The sequence below is a fragment of the Oxyura jamaicensis genome, chromosome 4 (assembly GCF_011077185.1).
Source record: "Oxyura jamaicensis isolate SHBP4307 breed ruddy duck chromosome 4, BPBGC_Ojam_1.0, whole genome shotgun sequence".
Classification (NCBI taxonomy): domain Eukaryota; kingdom Metazoa; phylum Chordata; class Aves; order Anseriformes; family Anatidae; genus Oxyura; species Oxyura jamaicensis.
The window spans coordinates 58,573,062-58,585,072 of record NC_048896.1 but is presented as its reverse complement, the minus strand read 5'-3'; the positions used below and the strand labels follow the sequence as shown (position 1 = coordinate 58,585,072).

The following is a 12,011-nucleotide window of genomic DNA, read 5'->3' as shown; positions in this document are numbered from 1 at the left end:
AAACAGAAGATTGTGTTCTGCTGTATGTACTTTGGACTCTACAAAGAATAACCTTCTAATAATTTGGGGGAGTGTGTGTGTATATATATAAATATATATACACACACTCCCCCAAATTATGCTAAGCGAGCACTTCTTCCAATATCAAAAGCTTTGCAACCTTATTTTACAGGACTTTGTTCTAAATTATGCCAGGTAAGTATGGAAAGATGTCTGTGTGTTTAGGACCACTGAAAGAAGGCTATGTTAACATATTTAAGTTGACATCCGTTGCAGGAGTTTAGAAAATTAAATTCACATCTCTGAAGTCAGTTTTGAAATTTATATAACTTGAGGTGAAATTTGCTATTCATTTTTTTTTAATATATATTTTTTTTCTATTTTAATGGAAGAAAGATTCTTTGTTTTCATTCTTTTGTAGGCACTTCAAGTACTCTTCAGGCTATTTATTAAAATTTGTTCCTGAAAGCTCCTTTTTCTACAGATCATGTAAATGCTTCTGATCTCATAGGCACAACCAGCTGAGCAGAGATATTCCCTTGATAGGAGATGCATGTCCTATCTCATCGGTGAACATTGATAGATGTCACTTAGTATCACATCTCCATTTTCACATTCACACAAAAAGAGCACAAAAATTATTATTATTATTTTTTGCTTCCTTTTGACTGGCATCTTTGCAGTGATGTATCTCATCTTTTTAATATTGAGGCATGCCTGACTGAACATGCAAGGTGTCTGTAGGATGCCAACCTGTGCTGAGCAGATGGGAGAGGTGCCAGGACCGATGGACATGATTGGTGCAGGATGTCATGATTACCGTCACTACAGTGTTTCAGAGGACAGAAAGGAAACTGTGTAAGGGCCCTGGGTAACTTGTTGGTTGTCAGCAACCCGGCAGAATATTTTCACTGTACCTCTGAGCACAAGCAAGATGCAGTGCGTTTTCTGAAGAATACCATGCATGTTTAATTGGTCTCCTTGCCCAGTGAGTCTAACATGTCATATCAGCTCTTATTCAGTGCCTTACACAAACCTCAAATGTTATTTTTCTTTTCCTTTGTACTTGATTCTTGTGCAATAGCTGCCTATTGCTTTTAGCCATTTGTTGCAATATTTGCTATGAATGCAGCAGGTGAAAATAGACAATGTTATGGCTTTTGCAGATGCTAGATAATGTCTCATGTGGGCCTGGTACCTGAAGATAATTACACCTTTTAGTAGATTTACGCTGCCATTTTATTTCCTGTCATCTGGGGAATAATTATATGCTACCTACCTGCCTTTTCATGCTGTTTTATCAACTATTTCTTTTATTTATGTACAATGGAACTGTTGGGACCAGTAACTTTTATTTCCTCCATTTATCAAAATATTTAACTAGCATACTCCAAGGTAAGTCAGCATTATATAATGGTACAGGGCACTGCTGAGGTTAAGCCTAAATCATTATAGTTGTTTCTCTTGCTCTAAACCCCCAGATCTCCCTCCTGGCAGTGCAAAAACCTTGACAGCTATGGGCTTAGGTCACACCATTTAGTATCAAGGAACTGTCAGATCTTGTTTTCTTTTTGCCATTCTGCTCATTAGTCAAAGCAGATTCTTTGCTGCAGCAGGTCTGCATACTGCATCCTAACCTAGTACATCCTCAGGAATGTGATCCCAGGATGATCTGCCATAGAGGGTGAAAATATCAGTGCTCTGTCACAATAAGCCAACTGTAACATCTTCCTGTGTTCACTTTACTCAGCCTGACAGTTTTGCAAGCTACCATGTTTAAAAGAAGCCTTCAATTCCTCTTACAGCTTTTTATTTATTTTTTCTTTTTTTTGTAACGTACCTTGAGGAATTGGTTTTTCCCCACAACAAATACATATGTGGTGATGCTCTCAATGGATCGACAGTACTTGACAGTATGTTGTTTGTAGATGACTTTAATAAATCAGACTAATCTGTAATTAAAAGATAAATAGAATTTCAGACATAAAATAACATTTTTAAATTTCATTCATAATCTCTTTGTAAAATATGAGAAATTGAACTACAGTATTTTATCGTAACTTACATAATTGCTAGATAATAAAAACACTGCATTAAATTCCTGAAATATGTTATTCTTACACAGAGAAAAGTACACACATTATACATTTTTTATTTTTGATGTATAAAAGACTGGGCAGATTATTTTAGGTGTGTAGATAGGTAGATATATTTTGCATACAGAAATATTGCTAAAAGATCATTGCAACCCAAAGGCAAACACTGACACAGTAGAAAATATGAGAACTTAAAATCTGCTCTTCAAAGAACATTCCAAATCAGCCCCTGATGAATATTAATTATGGGGGTATGAATGCAACATGCTATTTTTCCTCTTCACCCTTGATTCGTCCAGAAAGCTGAGTGGACTGTAGAAAACAGAATACCCAGCTGTTAAATAATTTGTGTTTCTTTGTTGGTTCATCCCAATCCTGCTCTACTGCATTTGTGTCTGAGCAGCCCTAGCAGGACCCTGCTACCTAATGCTCATTCAGCATGTACTTATGTCAGCTTTCCTTTATCTTTCAGATCCTGGGCAGTTGTTCAAAATGGAGCTTTGGCTTGGGTTTTTACTTGGGAGGACTTCTGCATACGGGCCCACAGCTGGCACTCATCAACATGAGTTTTCCTTTTGTTCCTTCTCAAATAGCTTGGAGCAGCAGACTGCTCCAAAGATATCACTCATTTTTGTCCTCATAATTGATAGGATCATAGAATCCTTTAGGTTGGAAAAGACCTCTGAGATCATCTAGTCCAACTGTTATCCTAGCACTGCCAAGTCCACTGTTAAACCAAGTAGGGTGAGGAACTTAGGCTAGCAGCTTTCATGGTAAAATTGCTCATTTTAGGGTAGTGAGTTGAAAAGCCTTCAATTTCTTCTCAGTATTATTTTATTACATTTTGATAAATTTTAGAATGCACAGAACTGTTAATCATACCTGATGGTTAGTATCCAGGATTGGATAAACACCCGGTTAGTGATCGTTATGAGAAGATAATAAAATGGGAATTCAAGGGGAAATGAAAAGGTCTACTTACAGAGAGATGTAGTTTCTCTTGTGGCCATGCACTCATTTGTTAAACACGTTAGGTCACACAGGCATTGCCATCAACACTGGAGTTCAAGAAATCTGTTAATCTCAGCTCCTACCATGTGCCCTGGCCACCCAAATGGTGGAGGAAAATAGTGGCTGAAAGTCTGACTGCCTGAAAGCATTTCCCAGGTGCGAGGAGGGACCCACTCTGAATGCAGATCTACAGGCTTTGTTTCTATACCTTTTCTCAGTGTCACATGAGATTCATTTTACAAGGCATTATGGTAGTTCTGAAGTAGTAGGAGGTAAAGAACCAGTGTTATAATGCTGTCTTGCTGCTTTCTGTTGAGCAGAACTGATGTTCAGTGCATGAAAATCCTGATCTAAATTGTTGTCATAATGTGGAGCAGTTAAGAAATACTAGCATTGCATTTTTAAAAATACCATTCTATTTTTAAAATCTCTGAAAATAATACCGATAGTAGTCACACAATTACGTACAGGACAGTGAAGAAATGAAGAAAATGGAATTTGAAATGTATACTCTGCACTAAATAAATTTTACAAGGACTGATCAACATCTCAAAATAAAAACTAAGTATTCTAATAAATAATGATAATTGGATATTGTTTAAAAAGTATTATTTTCTAATAGTAGAAACCTATTACAATAATCAATCATTCACTCTAGTAGCAACAAACTTATATGCTTAGTCTTTCCTATTAATTAATACAAAATATTAATGATGCTCTTGTTTCAATTTATTTTAAAGTATCTGAGATGTGTTTCATCTCCTAAGGTCCCCTTAGAGCAGACAGGGAATACTAAGCAGTTCCAATACATGATTCATCTCATCCTAAGGAAGGTCCTGAAGTAGATGATCAGATGAATCGCCTTGGCAAAAAGACTACAGCCTCCATTCCCTGCACAGGTGGAAAGCTTAGCAAAGGCGTAGACATCTACTCTTCTGTCATCTAAATTCAGTAAGAAATTTTACTTTGTGTCTATATTTGTATATTTGTCCTTTTTTTTTTTTTTTTTTTATGGCTACTTGCTGTATCTAAAAGATAAACAGCTGGGAAGATATAATCACAGGAAGATATGTCTAGGATATCAGTGCCCTCAAATATTCTTTTGTATAACACCAGCACTACATTGAATTGCTTTTGATCACAGCAAGATATATATGAGGGAATGATAAAATCCAAGTGCTTGCACTTGGTGATCCATTTAACATTCACACAGTAACCAGATTTGATATGTAAGATAATTACCAAGAACATTGGTAATACATTAAACCCACTTTTCTCCTTTCTTCTCTCTTGCTCCCGCTGATAGATATCTATGGTTTGGGAGGAATAGTGTAGTCAATTAAAAAGTAAATATTAAAATGAATATAGACGTTTTTAAATAAAATCTTTGACATAAACATGAAAAGGGGTTGTATTTTCTTACCAATTATTGGTTCCACATAAAGTAATGCCAGTTAAATACATATTTTTTTTTCTTTCCTAAATATCTGAAACTTTTATTTCAGGTGTTGATCTACTAAACTGCAAGGTGTTGGTGAAATGAAGTGGGATTAGGATTAGCCTCTACTACTATGGTTTTGTTTACTGACTGTTTCAGGCTAACCTATTTTGAGAAATTATCATTGAAAGAAGAAACACAGTAACCTTTGGGATTATCAGAGTCAGAAAGCAATTTTAAAGATCAGTGGTCTTCAAACTAAAATACTCCAGATTTTGAAACATCCTTTTCAGTATTTCAAACAGTGTTGTTACAGAACAAAAAACAAAACCAATAAACAGAGAGGAGGCAATTTCAGGAAGCAAGAAGTGATAATGGGCAGCAAATCTTTATAGAAATGATTTTTTTTTACAGTGCTGGATCCTAAACTGAGCTGTAGAGCAAATGTTGTTATTTCTAAGAGGCCAGGTAAAGCAAAACAGAAATACAGAAAACAGCACACACTAATTTGTGCTGTAGAGGGATTTCAAAACATAATGTGTACTGAACCACCCTTGGAGCTCAAAATTAAAACACAAGTGTAAGATCTGTAAGAATCTTCTTTTCTTTCTCTAAAATTTCTTTCTAAGAAAAATGATGGTTTTATTTTATTTATTTTAATTTAATTTTATTTTATTATATTTTATTTTATTTTTTTCCTGACTATAGGCTCTTTGGCACATTTTCTAGTTGAAATCACCCTCTATTGTCAGCCATAAATTATATACATCACTCAGAGTAAATCTTCAGCAACACTTTTAGAATAAAAAAAAAATAATAAAAGCAAACAAACAAGCATGTTTATGTTTGTTTATGCTTTCAAGTGTTCCTTTAAGAGTCATTTCAGGGAGATACTTTCCTCCCTCAAATGTAGCAGAAGGGGTAGTTAAATCTAGGAAAGTTTTTCAACTAAGCAGGTCAGTCCTCCTCCTGCTAAATGAGCTTAGCTGCATCATGAGTCTGGTGGACATCCTGTTTCTCGGGAAGACCAGCTAAATGTCCACAGTCTCTTTCCAGTACTTAAGGCACCAGCTGAAACACACAGGCTCATTACCTAATGTTTAGCAGTTCATGTAATTATATGAAGGGCCTACCATGAAATCCATTAGGACTTTTAATTATAGGAAAGGTAACTGTAAATTTGCATCTCTTATGTGATGTTGCATTTGAAATGTTGTTTATGGTAGGTAAAGCCAAGTATTTATTGTTATAATTGAAGTCATCAGAATCTAATCTTTGTTAGTCCAGATCTAATTGTTATAGAGAACTCAGAGTAATAATACTGATAAGATTTTTATGTGTTTCTTAGTTTCTATCCCCTTTCCTGGTGTTGTGCTCCTCCTTTCTGCAGCTGGTTCTGGTGCTGGAGAGTTAAGGTGAGTCAGCAGCATCTGGAGTCCTTCGCAGGGAGGAATACCAGGTTGTTCATGTCAATGTCTTCATCTTCTTCCCTCCAGGATCCACTCAGGATTATCTAGATATATTTGCTAATTCACTTTTGCACCTTCCTCTTTCTTCATTGGTCTGCAGTTCCGTTAACATCTAAATTTCTTTTTTTTTCATGATGACTTCTATGTATGTTAGATAACATTTATTTTTTTTCTTTGTTATCCCTAAAGCCAGATTTATCCTGCTCCAGGTTTGCGGTATTTATTTATTTATTTATTTATTTATTTATTATTATTATTAGACATGGACAAGTTGTCTATGTCTGTGAGGTCTCTGTGCCTGTTTCCCATCTGTCATTCCATGCCTGGACTCCCCTGTGGCATGTCCTCTGTCCCCAGGTCCTGAAGCCAGTGGTTGTACCTGACCAGTGTTTCTCTGCACTGTGTCAGTGTTAGAGACAAAAGTACCCCATGCTATACAGAATAACTGCTTTTAACTGCTATCTGTATAAATACTTGGTTGTACCACCTGAAGATAAACAGAAGTAAAATAAATTAGCCATAAACACCCAGTCAATTAGAAATGCAGTCACAACTGAAACAAGTAAACCAAACCTGCAGCAGGTTGCAAAGAGCTCAGAAAGAGCAGATCTGACAAGTTTCAGTCCTGAGGCTGTGCAAATTTGGTAGGAAGCTAATGCCTGTTCCTACCTATGGCAATACTGTACTGTAGGGCTTCATGGCTGCAGCAACATGCTACTTTAGTAGCATGTAGACCTCAGTACCAGGGAAGCTCATGGAGCAGATCCTCTTGGGAGTCATCATGTGGCACTTGAAGGGCAAGCAGGCGATCAGGCCCAGTCAGCATGGGTTTATGGAAGGCAGGTCCTGCTTGACGAACCTGATCTCCTTCTATGACAATGTGTCGTGCTGGGTGGACGAGGGAAAGGCTGTGGATGTGGTCTACCTTGACTTCAGCAAGGCTTTTGACACCGTCTCCCACAGCATTCTCCTCAAGAAACTGGCTGCTCTTGGCTTGGACTGGCGCACGCTTCGTTGGGTTAGAAACTGGCTGGATAGCCGGGCCCAAAGAGTTGTGGTAAATGGAGTCAAATCCAGTTGGAGGCCAGTCACTAGTGGCGTCCCCCAGGGCTCGGTGCTGGGGCCGGTCCTCTTTAACATCTTCATCAATGATCTGGACGAGGGCATTGAGTGCACCCTCAGTAAGTTTGCAGATGACACCAAGTTAGGTGCGTGTGTCGATCTGCTCGAGGGTAGGAAGGCTCTGCAGGAGGATCTGGATAGGCTGCACCGATGGGCTGAGGTCAACTGCATGAAGTTTAACAAGGCCAAGTGCCGGGTCCTGCACCTGGGGCGTAATAACCCCAAGCAGAGCTACAGGCTGGGAGATGAGTGGTTGGAGAGCTGCCAGGCGGAGAAGGACCTGGGAGTGATAGTGGACAGTCGGCTGAATATGAGCCAGCAGTGTGCTCAGGTGGCCAAGAAGGCCAACGGCATCCTGGCTTGTATCAGAAATAGTGTGACCAGCAGGGCTAGGGAGGTGATCGTCCCCCTGTACTCGGCTCTGGTGAGGCCGCACCTCGAGTACTGTGTTCAGTTTTGGGCCCCTCGCTACAAGAAGGACATCGAGGTGCTTGAGCGGGTCCAAAGAAGGGCGACGAAGCTGGTGAGGGGTCTGGAGAACAAGTCTTGCGAGGAGCGGCTGAGGGAGCTGGGCTTATTCAGCCTGGAGAAGAGGAGGCTCAGGGGCGACCTTATCGCTCTCTACAGATACCTTAAAGGAGGCTGTAGAGAGGTGGGGGTTGGCCTGTTCTCCCACGTGCCTGGTGACAGGACGAGGGGGAATGGGCTAAAGTTGCGCCAGGGGAGTTTTAGGTTAGATGTTAGGAAGAGCTTCTTTACTGAAAGGGTTGTGAGGCTTTGGAACAGGCTGCCCAGGGAGGTGGTGGAGTCACCATCCCCGGAAGTCTTCAAAAGACGTTTAGATGTAGAGCTTAGGGATATGGTTTAGTGGGGACTGTTAGTGTTAGGTTAGAGGTTGGACTCGATGATCTTGAGGTCTCTTCCAACCTAGAAATTCTGTGTGTAATCTGTGTGTACTTTACTTACTGTTGTTAAAATGTTTATTGTTAAAATGTTGATGTTTAATTAAGTTTACCACAGAGTAGTATCTGAGATACTATGAAGTATATATGCCATAGAAAATAAATGCATGTCATTTAATTTAGTTAAAACGGTCATGATCAAAGTGACTTCTTCAGATGGGAGGTGGTTTTACAGTTTAGTAAAAAACCTGGGCATGTGCGTCTTAGTTGGTCTTACAGTCACAAAGAATGTGTCACAAATGAAAAGTCACACAGGAAAGCTCAGTCAGACACAGATTTGTATTTATAATTAAGCACCAAAATGAAAGTAACATAACCTTCAGAGTCTGAGTACAGGCCTATGGCATCCTCTTTCAGTGTCTTAGGTGACTCTGGACTTCCTATCTGTCATGGCCAACAACAGTATTCCCAGTTGTAGGTTGTGACTTAAGCACATACTGATAGTATTCCCACTCAGCAGTCATGCAAATCCACAAATAATTGCTTTTACACTTTTCCAAAATTATTACCAAGTTTTTGGGCTAGTCTAAAATATTGATCCCGCTTTTCTGAGAAGATATATCAAGTTATGATGAAGGAAGCAACAGATTCGAGGCTGAAGGTAGACAGCTACTGAAACTAGTTAATGAATTTTCATTTGAAGCTTTTACAAGGACTCAGTATCAGAAACTGTGGAGATCTGTGTAGATTGATGGTGTTTTGCATCCCAATATATCTCACAAGTGCAAGGCAGCTATTATTTACACTTCTTCAGTCACCTCTCCTTTAGTAAGGTGAAATATGTTTTATAAAATCATTTGTGTTTTACTGCTGTCCAGAGTTACCTGTGTTTGCTAATGTTCCAAATTATTTAGTCTGCTTACTTGCGACGGACAAGCACTGCCCTGTATCTTTGAAAGGTTGTTTTAAAAAAAATGGCGGCAGCCTTATCTGCGTGTGAGGAGGAGATGATGACCCAGCTGTCATGTACCCACAGAAATTGTCTGTCTTGCCATTTCTCTGTCAAGAGACTTTTGGCAGGTACATAATATTCCCTTCAAAATCAGTTTGTTCCTTTGCCTTTTTTTTTTTTTTTTTTTTTTTAACTTCATATATTCCATTTATCTGTTTCTCCTTCTTCCAAACAGTCCTCAGCCCTGCAGACTGATTAGATCCTAATTCTTTTGGCATGCTGTCAACTTGTCCTAGTCAGAATAACTATTAGGCCTTTGCTTTTGCTACTCCTCTGCAATTTTGTTTCCCTTTCTGTGCCTCATGTCTTTTCTTTGTGATTTTCACCTATTTTGCCCGAAGCTGTCTTCTGACAATATGTTACCACCTCTCTCTGTGGATTTGTTCTTTGCCTGCCCAAGTAATTTATTTATGTGTTAGCTTCCTCTTCGCCATTATCCGGGCTGTTTGACTTGGTGTGTATTGCTTTTCATAGAGCCCCAACTCTCTACTATGTTATTAACAGTTTGAAACAGGAGGGCTTTTGTAGCTTTTAATGCAACAACTCAATCATGCTGACTGGGTGTTTTTAAATGACTGAAATTCCTTGTGCGCACACACTGAGATAACACTTTGCGTGTGCCTGTAGCAGCTGGAGAACTGAACATAGGCCCCAGTAAGAATGTTTTTTTCCTTGGCAGTTAAATGACATATTAAGATTACATGCCAAAATAAATAAAAAACAGTCCTTAGATTATGATGCTCTATTCTTATATTTCCATTATATGTATTAAGGGAGAAGAGAAAAAAAAAAAAGGGGGGGGGGAGGGGGGGGAAGAAAAAAAGTGTAGGAGATTCTGTTCAACAACCATTCAAAGCCTGGTACTTGAATGTGTCAAAAATTTCATTCCATGACTTTTGAATCCCTAAAATCAAGATGTAAATGGAGAATCATAGCCAACTAAGGATATGGTTTCTGTTCCTTTTCATTAGTTCTTCTGTAGTTCTTATGATGAAGGCGGACAGCAGAAATTCAACAGCAGAGATCAAAACAACCCTATCTTTATTCCCCTTGCACTGAAATTGCTGACATGGTGGATGGAATTGCTCACTCTGATATATGTAGATTGTTGAAGGCATGCTAATTACTTTTTTCCTAGAAAAGTGATGGACACTGAATTGCTTAAACTTCTTGTTAGTATAAATTCTAACTTTTAGTTATCCATTATTTATTTTTTTTCCTTTAAACTGGAATCTGATTTCATGTATCCTATCGTTCTAGTAAACACCATTTAAGTAGCCACATGTGGGACCATAAGTTCAAAGTATTTTAGTGAGTTTTGTATGGGCTTCTTCCAACTTACCCATAAAGTGATTCCTCTGGGCAAGATACTCTGTTTCCAGTCTTGGCAAAGAAAATGAACAAAAAGTAATTTTGTCTTGCTGTATTTTGTTTTCTCTCTGTAGAATAGGTCTGGAAAGACTGGGGAGGCTTGACCCTGAGGCAGAGGCTGGCCCAAAGTTTCAGATCTTGAGAGACCAAACTCCTTAGGAGATGAGTCTGAACTGAGCATAGGAAAAAACAGTAAAGATTTATGATTTAGAGATTAATAAATATATCATTAATGAGCTTTTCAAGACAAAACAAGTGAAAACTATTTCCACTAGAGGAAGTAGATACTAAGCAAATGTTGGCAAATACAGAAATTAGGGATACCCAACTTAGAGAATTGCTAAAACATTGAAATTAATACATGTTATATAGAGTGTTGTGAAAGAGATGTAGCCGTACGTTGTCAAGAAAGCGATTCTGTGCTTCCTTCAAAATACAAAGTATCCCAATTTGAACTGAATATAGGATTTAGAACCTCTGAGCACTTGAAAAGCATGTTAAAACATATCATTTCTGAAATGTGCCTTTTCACTTCAAAAAAGAGAAAATGTCCAGAAGAGTCATTTACACGCATTTTAGAATTCCAGCTGAATGATGCCTTCCCCTTTCCAGAAACTCACAGGGACAGCAAAGGCGTATCCCTATCAATTGCAGTGACCTTTCTTGATTTTGGCCACCTTACAAGATTTCTAGCATGTGACTGCATGAAACATAGTAAGTAGAAGTGAAAAGCATACTCAATACTTAATAATATTAGGACACCCAATACTTCATCAGAAAAAAAATATTCAGCTCTCACAAGAAGACTCAAGCCATAATAGAAAAAGCAGCAGGAAAAAAAAAAAAAAAAAAAAAAAAAAAAAGTAATTAAAGCTCTGAAATAGTTTCTTTTCTGACAATGTTTTCAGTTTTCTGTGACTCTGATTTTCTGTCTTTATTCTCTTCTTCAAATTACTTTTTATTGCAGTAAGCATTAAATAATAAGGAATTGAAATTTGCCAATAAAGGGAATGAACAGAGCAATGGTAAAAATAGCGAAGTAATAGGAATATACAAAAGCACATAAAATATCATAACATTGTTTTGCAGAATGCTGTGGTGTTTTTCTCCTGTTTATAACACCTTTGTGTTTTGCTTGAAATGTTCTTGTGACCACTAGTTCACTCCTTTCCAAATGACTGGACAGGTTTTCAATTGCTGCTAATCAACATAATTTGGTGATGTTAATGCATTTTTTTACTGCTCCAAGAGCTATTTTTAGAAAATAAATATTACACACAGATCAGAAAACCAAACTGCTAACTCTGTACTGAAGTAGCAACATCTGTGTTGCCACCTACCCAGCAGACACAGGTTTTTAAATTTGAGATTTCTCTACAAATTGGTATGCTGCGATTCTTATCCAGGCAATAAAACCAAGCAAATAAATTCTGCAAAACAAGACTCCTGAAGCACTCTAAGGCAATTTTTTTTTTGAATGTACCTCTCATTGACTAATCAAGAGATAGTTGGAACAGTGCAAACTATTACATGGAGGTAAATGACTTATAAATCAAGATAACACTTTGGGTATTCAAGTCTTGCCTGAAA

At 38.0% G+C, this 12,011-nt stretch overlaps 1 long non-coding RNA gene across 1 annotated transcript; it reads left to right on the top strand.

The window, feature by feature from the left end:
- The first annotated feature begins 689 nt into the window (after positions 1-689).
- LOC118167085 lies at positions 690-12,011 on the top strand. Its single transcript, XR_004750922.1, has 3 exons — positions 690-858; positions 3,875-4,058; positions 10,501-12,011. It is a non-coding gene; the product is annotated as an uncharacterized LOC118167085 (long non-coding RNA).